The 7,700-nt window shown below is 45.7% G+C and overlaps 1 protein-coding gene across 1 annotated transcript in view; it reads left to right on the forward strand.

The window, feature by feature from the left end:
- The window catches only part of MAPK4 (mitogen-activated protein kinase 4), a 128,064-nt gene that overhangs the window by 668 nt on the left and 119,696 nt on the right, over positions 1-7,700 (forward strand). The gene's annotated exons all lie outside the window — the stretch shown is intronic.

The following is a 7,700-nucleotide window of genomic DNA, read 5'->3' on the forward strand; positions in this document are numbered from 1 at the left end:
CCCCCGCCTGTTCCCACCTCTTCTGAGACAAAACAGCGCCGGCCCCAGACCAAAAACCAAGCCAGCTCCGAACGCGCGAGCCTGCGAGCGGTGGGCTCTCGCCCGCGGGACCGACGCGACCGCCCTCAGTGACCCTCTCTCCGAGGACCGCGCGCGCGGGCGTTCCACAGCGGTTTGGACGGGAAGGTTGCTGGTGGGCGCCAGGGGTGTGTATGCAGGGGGAGACGATCAAGGGAAGGGGCGCGGTGAGGAGACCCCCACCCTCGGGCGCGCCAGGGGCGCCGAGGGGCGGTTCGCTAGGCGAGTTCAATTGGGACCCCGGTCGTGGTGTCTGCCCGTCCCCTCGCGTTCTTCCCTCCAGCCTCCTTCCTGTCGCGTTCAGGGTGAATGGAGCGCCCCCCACTCCTCGCTCCACAGAGACGCCCACTCTGCCCCTCCGCGGCCCCGGGGTGGGGACCGCTTTCCCCGGCTGGGCCATTCCCAGCCCGAATCTGTTGGGGAGGGCCGGCAGCTGCCGGCTGAGGATCGGGTTGGACATCATAGCTTGGTCCGGGTCCGCGGGCCGCTCCCCTGCCGGAGCTGCTCTCCCTCAGAGAAGCGTCGGAAACCCGACTGGCTTTTGCTTTTGTTCAGTCCGCTACTCTCTGGAAGCCGAGGAGCAGCTGGGGTGGGCGGATGCCCAAGGAGGGGGCGAGGAGTTCCAGGTGCAGTCTCGAAGTGACCCCTGAACTGGCCAACATATGCGCCTCTGGATGGGGAACGGCTCCTGATCACTAATCAATGCCCGGGAGCCGGCTTTGAGTCCGCGGTGTCCGCCGCGGCGGCGCTCTGTCACGCGCCTCTCCAGCACTCTAGAAAGCGCTATCTCGAGACGCACAGTTCCATTCATGGAGCTGTGCCTAGGGTTTGATTAAGTTCATCCCTGCCAGTGCCCCAAAGGGAGAGTGTCTGCTACGATTCCATGCAGTAGCCTTTTATAGGGGCCCTACCACGGCAAGGTGGCTGCCTTACAATCATCTCAATGTATAAGATACTTATTGAGCACCTACTGTGTGCAAAGGAGACGCGTTACAAACTTTTCAATTTAGCAGATATTTGTTGAGTACTTAACTATGTTTAAGGTAGCTGTGTTATGGCCGTATTTTGATAGATATTTCCTGAGTGCGTACTAAGTAATTTTTTGAGTGCTGCCTGTGTACTTTTCAGGGATATATGGAGATGGAGATGCAGGAGAGAGGAGCTGTCCTCTCACCTTTCAGGCTTCAGTTCCTTTAATAATGTGGACTTGAACTTTCTTTACTCCTTGTCATGTAAGGCAGGAACAGCTCTCTTTCTTCTGCTCTATAACTTGAGGCGTTGTCAGAGGGAACAGAGCAGAATATTGAAAAATGTTTACATTGGGACATCTTCCTATTTACTTTCCTTACAATGGAAAACAGAAAGATCCTCTGTGCAAAGGAGGGTGCTAGTTATGGCAGGGATCAAAGGTTAATACAGCAAAGCCCTGACATTCAAAGAGATGGAGAATCTGTGGTGGGAACCCACAGACAGACAAAAGGATGGTCACACTGAAGTAGGGGAGGGGAGGGAGAAGCACCAAGGTAGGGGACTTTCCTGTCCCTAGTTCCAAATTGGTGACAGTGGTGTGGGTGGGAGGGTGGCTTTAAAATCCCAGCATTGCTCATGACTGGAGCCTAGGGCAGAGTCAAATGGCTTGAGGGTCCTTCCTGCTAAGAGTATTTATGAATCCATTATTCTGATAATTTTGGGACCATGAGACTCACTGGAATATTAGATGGACAAGAAAATGGCCACCCCTCATTCCATCAGCAAATATTATTACTTGAGCACATACATTGTTTTATATATAGCCCATTAGCTGAAAATGTAGTCTGAATAGTCTGCATGAAAGGACACAGCATGTTCTCACAAGAAACACATACAATGCCTCTTTGAGTTTTATATGGGAAAATCCAGGAACAGATTTTTCTTGGAATTTCACATCAGAAAGAAAAACTTATTCTGTCATGGATTAGTGGCTTCCCATTTATCAGTGAGCAAGAATTTGCTTTGAGTCTAGTGTATTTATCTTTTTACCTTGGCCTCCAGCAATTCCTAGTGCCTTATCCAGTTCTGGTTGGGGGAGCGGGGGAGGGGTCCTTTTCTTTATTGTTTCTGATCTCCTTTTAAAATTATTTTTTTAACTGGATTTTTTTTTCCTGTGGACTTGAAAGCCCCCTCACATCTTTTCTGAAAGGCAGTGTGTTGACCTAGGAAGCACGTGAAGCCCTCCATAAATGGCTTAAGATCTGTGCTTACAGAAGAAGAGGGAGGGAAAGCCAACAGAGGGCACAAGCAAGAGCGCAGAGTGAACACAGACTGGCCTTGCTAGATGCAATAGGATCCAGCCAGGGGAAGAAGACAAATAAAGGCTTCCCTCCCAAGTGGAGGGAAATCCTGTAATCGAAGGTGTGAAGGAAAACAAAGCTCTTTAGAATGCTTTAGGAATTCCATAGCTCTCTGGAATACTTCCCATTTATTCAACAAAGAGCGCTGCCTCAGCATTTTACTGTCTGTCCTTGACTTCTCTAGGTGTCAGGTGGGGGCTGCACCCAGCACACAGTGGGGTTCACTGTCCTGGCAGCTGGTGGTAGAACCACACCTGCTTTCCAGCTGCATCCCTACCATTCTTTCAAGCATCCCTGGGGTTCTTTTTCACCTGAGCTGAACTTGATTGTAATCTTCAACGCCAAGAATGTGACTTCTTTTTTCTCCTGCATCCTTCCCTCCCTGCTGGCTCAGCGGTAGTCTGGTGAGATGACACCTATTTCAGTCCTCCGTGTCCCCCACTTCTTCTCCCTTCCCCTGGCTCTCTTCTGTCTTTTCTTCCTAACCCTTTCAGCTGCTCTGAAACTTTCACTGTATAAAAATGCAGAGGAAATCTCTTCTGCCATCAGTCACTTTGTCTTGCATATGAATATAGGTCACTTTTCTCTCTTGCAGGGGTCTTTGCACTGTAAACCTCATTGTGGAATGAAACGCTTTGTTCCACGGAGGGCTTGAAACCCTGCCATGAGACCCCATCCGGCCATGAGAACCCACACAGGATTTCAAGTGCAAACGCTGGGTGTTGGAGATAACTGCAGACAGAGAGCCTTTCCCAGCGCTTCTTGAAATTCTGCTACCTATGCCTCAAGAAGCCACTCATGTGGGGTCCTTGCAGTTCTATGACCTATGACAGTTTTGAGCCTTGATGGTGGAAGACAGCTCTGTGCGAACTGCAGTCGGCCTGGCTTTACACCCTGTACTCTGGAGTTAAAGGTTAATCCGTATCCAGGGAATCTTGCTTCTTTACCTACATGGGCCTATTATTTTAAAGCAGGAATTCTCAACCTGGGCATAATTGATGTGGGGTGGGAAAGTCGTTGTTAACCAGGGACGGGGGCTGTCCTGCACATAATGGAATGTTTGTGTTTACCAGTGTCAGTCACCTCTACCCACTGGATGTCAGTGACACTCACACCTGTATCTTTGGCACTGAGAGAATCAGTTTGAATTAATGATTAGTTAATTTGGGACTAGATGATCTGGTGATGAGACTGGTTACAAAACTTTCTTGCTTGGACCTTTCTCCACCTGCACACTCTGACAGCCAGTAAGATGGTACAGTGTCTTAGCAAAAAGAATGGGGCTATCTGATTCCCGGCCCAGCCTTGGCACTGACCTCTGTGTAACCTTGGCAAGTGCATAAATTCTCTCAGCCTCAGTTTCCCCAGAAACCCTTGTTGTCTAATCTCTGCAATTATGTGTAGATTTGGCCCAAATACCCAAACAGATCTTTACTCTTGAAAGAGTTTATAAAATTAGACTACTTTGAATGCAAATGGAAAGCTACCTATTCATATACATATATAAATATTTGGGGCTCCATCATAAGGGTTTCTAGCCCTTACCTTAGCAATGTCCTGACTCCTGACCCCTGAGGCTGCTGGAAAGCGCTTCTCAGGTTCCTTTACTAGATTGACAAGTCTTTCCACTTGGGTAAAAGTGACCCTTAACACCCAAGCACACATCTCTGCCTTTCTTTCTCACAGATCTTAAGCTGGAAGTCCCTCCCTAATTTGTCAGCTCTTTGGTGATTTCAGGAAGAACTTAAAAAAAAAAAAAGTCCTCTAGTCTCTTGGTTTTGTTCCCTGGGAAGATTGATTCAAACTACCCAGTTAGGACCGGCAGGGGTGGCAAGGGTGGGGGGCGGGTAGGGAAGCAGAAGGGAGGTCTGGTCTGTTACAGTGACAGGGAGGGCAGGAGCCCATAGTTAACAGCTGTGCTTTGCTGGCCCGTGACTAGAGAACATTCTTCGTCCACTCCAGTGTGTCTTCCTGGTCATGGGTAGAAAGTGGAGATTGGGAACAAACAAATTTCCCATCTGGATACAGCTATATGTGTATATAGGTCCCAACATAAAAGAGGTGAGTTCCAAGACTTTTTCTTCTTCTCTACCAGGTCACCTGGTAGAACAGTTGCAGGATCACCAGTGTCCATCTGGCCTCTTCCCTTCCATCTGTACAGGCTGCTGGAGATAGTAATTTAGGATCCTTCCATGGGGAGGAAGATGCTTTTCCATTTCAGCAGCTGTTAAAAAGTTTAAAAACAAAAAAAAGTAGAATATTTTAGTTAGGGAAGAGTTCTGTTCAATATGGGCCCCAACATTTCCATATTGAAAGCTGCCTTTCTCACCAAGCCTACCTTTGTGAGGTACTGAGCTGTCATATCAGACTTAGGAGTTGGGGGGCTTGCCAAGAGACTGTTCTCAAGTCCAAGGTGTTTTTTTTTAAATATTTATTTATTCATGTAGAATTGGGGTACAGGCCAGAGATGCGGAAGGTGAGAGGATTCACCAGAAACAGAACGGGGAGCAGAACAGGCAGATCAACGAAGTACACTGCTGAGGGGAGCAGCGGGCGGGTCAGGAGAGGTCTGCCGCGCCACGTGGATCTCCTCGGGGCAGGCAGGGATCGAACTCATGCTGAAGTAGCTGAAGCTTCTTAGTGCTGTGCTTTAACCTGCTGCGCCACCAGGGAGGGCCCAAGTCTGAGGTTTTAAAAGAGATCTATGATTCTTTTTGGCATCAAGAAGGCACCCTGTGTTCTCAAGATGAGTTGCCAAATACATTTCTCCTGCTTTGCTCCAACCTCATCAGGGACCCTCCGCCAAAAAGGGGACAATGAGAATATACCTGTTGAGTTTGAAAAGGCTGGGTAAGTGGGCATAGAGTAGAGGGAGGAGCTCCTTTTTCAGGGCCTCCCTTTGCTTTTTTCTGGGGTAAATTATTTTGGGGTACCTCAAAAGCCTCAGAGCTGTCCTTTTAGGAAGTTGCTGTCTTTCCAGGTTCATTCTCTGCCAGCAGGTGTGTAGTCATAGGCTGCAGGCAGCGAAGCCTCTCTGGAAAGGGCTCCTTTGGGGGGGATGGTATTCTGCTAACTGCTTAGCGACCACCTCATACATGGAGCCTTTGTGTATTTCATGATCATTTGTCTGACTGACTTTTACTTCATTTTTTTTTTTTAAGATTTATTTTTATTTTATTTATGTACACAAGAACTGGGTCCAGGGCAGAGTTTCGTTTGGGTGGAGGGTGAGAAGATTCACCAGAGACTGAGTGGGGAGCAGAACAGGCTGCTGAGGGGAGAAGAGGGCGAGACAGGAGAGGTCTGCTGTGCCATGTGGATTAGCTCTCTGGCCAGGAATTCAACTCATGCCTCAGTGGCTGGCGATAGCTTGATAGCACTGAGACTAACCCCTGTGCCACCAGGGAGGACTTTTTTTTTTAACTTTAATTTTACAGTATCTCACACATAAGTAAAAAACTATAGGTGACTTAGTCCATCTATGGCTAGAACTAGAGATCCTCCAGTTAGATTCAGTTGCTGTCCTTAGAGGAACAAATCTGTCCTTCCTCTCCCAGGTGGTTCTAGATTGTGACTGATTCCTCTGGAAGAAGTGATAAGTGACTTAATTAATATGAAGAAGCACATTTTCTATTCTCCCTCAAAATGTGATCTTCCATGATTATTTTGGGAGGCAGAATTAACTAGAAAACCCCACCAGCCACAAGAATTTATAAGCCATGACGTCTGAAAACCCCTCAGCCTGAAATGAAGTAAATGAATTCCTCTAGCATGATTCACTTTAGGTACAAACCACTTACTTCTATTTATCAGTAACTTAGGCTGTGAAGCTGATTTTTCTAAAGAGCTATAGTTATTTCTAGATCAAGGTCATTTTCTATATTTCTCTTGTCATATTTTCCACTTATTTGAATAGAGGTTTTTTCCCCAGTCGATTTGAGACTATTCTTTATCTGCTAATAAGATGTAATATATTGTGGTTTTAGTAACATGTGGGCACCACAGGGAGTTCAGACAAAGTTTGCTGAGCAAATTCCTGTTCGTTATAGAGGTCAGGATGTCACCTTCATGCCACTGTTTTACTAAATATATGGAACTTTTTAGCGGAATCAGAACAGAAAGGTGTTACAGTCTGTCAAAAGAAAAAAGGGGAGGGAGAAATTCAGAAACGGTTTTATTTGTAAGAAGATGGTACGGAAGATGATTGCAGTAAGCTCTTAAAAAGAGTTGGTGAAGAATATATAACAATGGAGTAACAGCAGTGAATGGCCTTGAGCTTTCGGGATCGGAGAGGAGAAAATGAAACCTGGACCAATTATCCAGTTCCAGTATCTTCCTGTGTAGGATGAAGAGGGCTTTGGCGACCCGCTCACCTGCTGTGTAATAAAGCTGGTGGAATATGTACCATTAAAGTGACAGAACTTTAGAACAGACACAGCAAGGAGAGAGAGAGATAATCTTTTATAGTGTAGAGTGAGAATAATAGCTCAGGTAAATTATCCTGGACATGTTGTGGTTTACATAACTGTTCATTTTTCCATATTGTGCCATTTTCTTGAGTTGAATAGATGTTAAGAGCAAATAGAAGGCTTATATCTTTATTAAATTTGTTGGGTCTCCAGATGAAGGATGTTAGGGAACACCAGTCTGACCTGCAAATGCTTTCATTGTTCAAACGTTACTCAGTGAATTTGTTAATCCTGAAAACCCTCTTTTTCTAAGAAAATTTTGTAAGTGAAACTGACATTTATGAAAGAAGACGAAGTAAAAATTCCTTTGGCTTCTTCTTCCATTTATTCAGAAGATGATCTTCCAAACCAAAGATCTGTCATTAAATTGCTGACTTTTCTCTTATTTAACCAACAAATAATACAGTCTTTTGCTCTACAGTCCTGAATTCAGGATTTGGCCTCCATAATATATTAATAACCTTCTTGACTTCTGGTCCACCTTTCCTATTGATAAGAAATAATATGGACATTATTATTTAATTATCCTCACTAAAAGCAATGTCAGATTTCAGTAATCTAAAACGATTTGCCTTAAACTGAGATTATTTGAAATAAGATCTCTCCTCTCTAGTAATGGATACCTTGAAAAGAAGGTGTACAACTGTAGATTCAGAGGCAGGTACAGGGACAGCTACCTATACACTTGTGGTTATGGGATAATCATGGGTTTTTCTGGAAGGACACATAAAACATTGTTCGTGGTGGTAAAGTAAGACATAATTTGGGTGTTAAGGCAAGAAAAAGGAATTTTAATGTTTTATATAACCTAATTTTTAAAAAA

Source organism: Condylura cristata, unplaced genomic scaffold, assembly GCF_000260355.1.
Source record: "Condylura cristata isolate star-nosed mole 26May11 unplaced genomic scaffold, ConCri1.0 scaffold00016, whole genome shotgun sequence".
In the NCBI taxonomy this organism is placed as follows: Eukaryota; Metazoa; Chordata; class Mammalia; order Eulipotyphla; family Talpidae; genus Condylura; species Condylura cristata.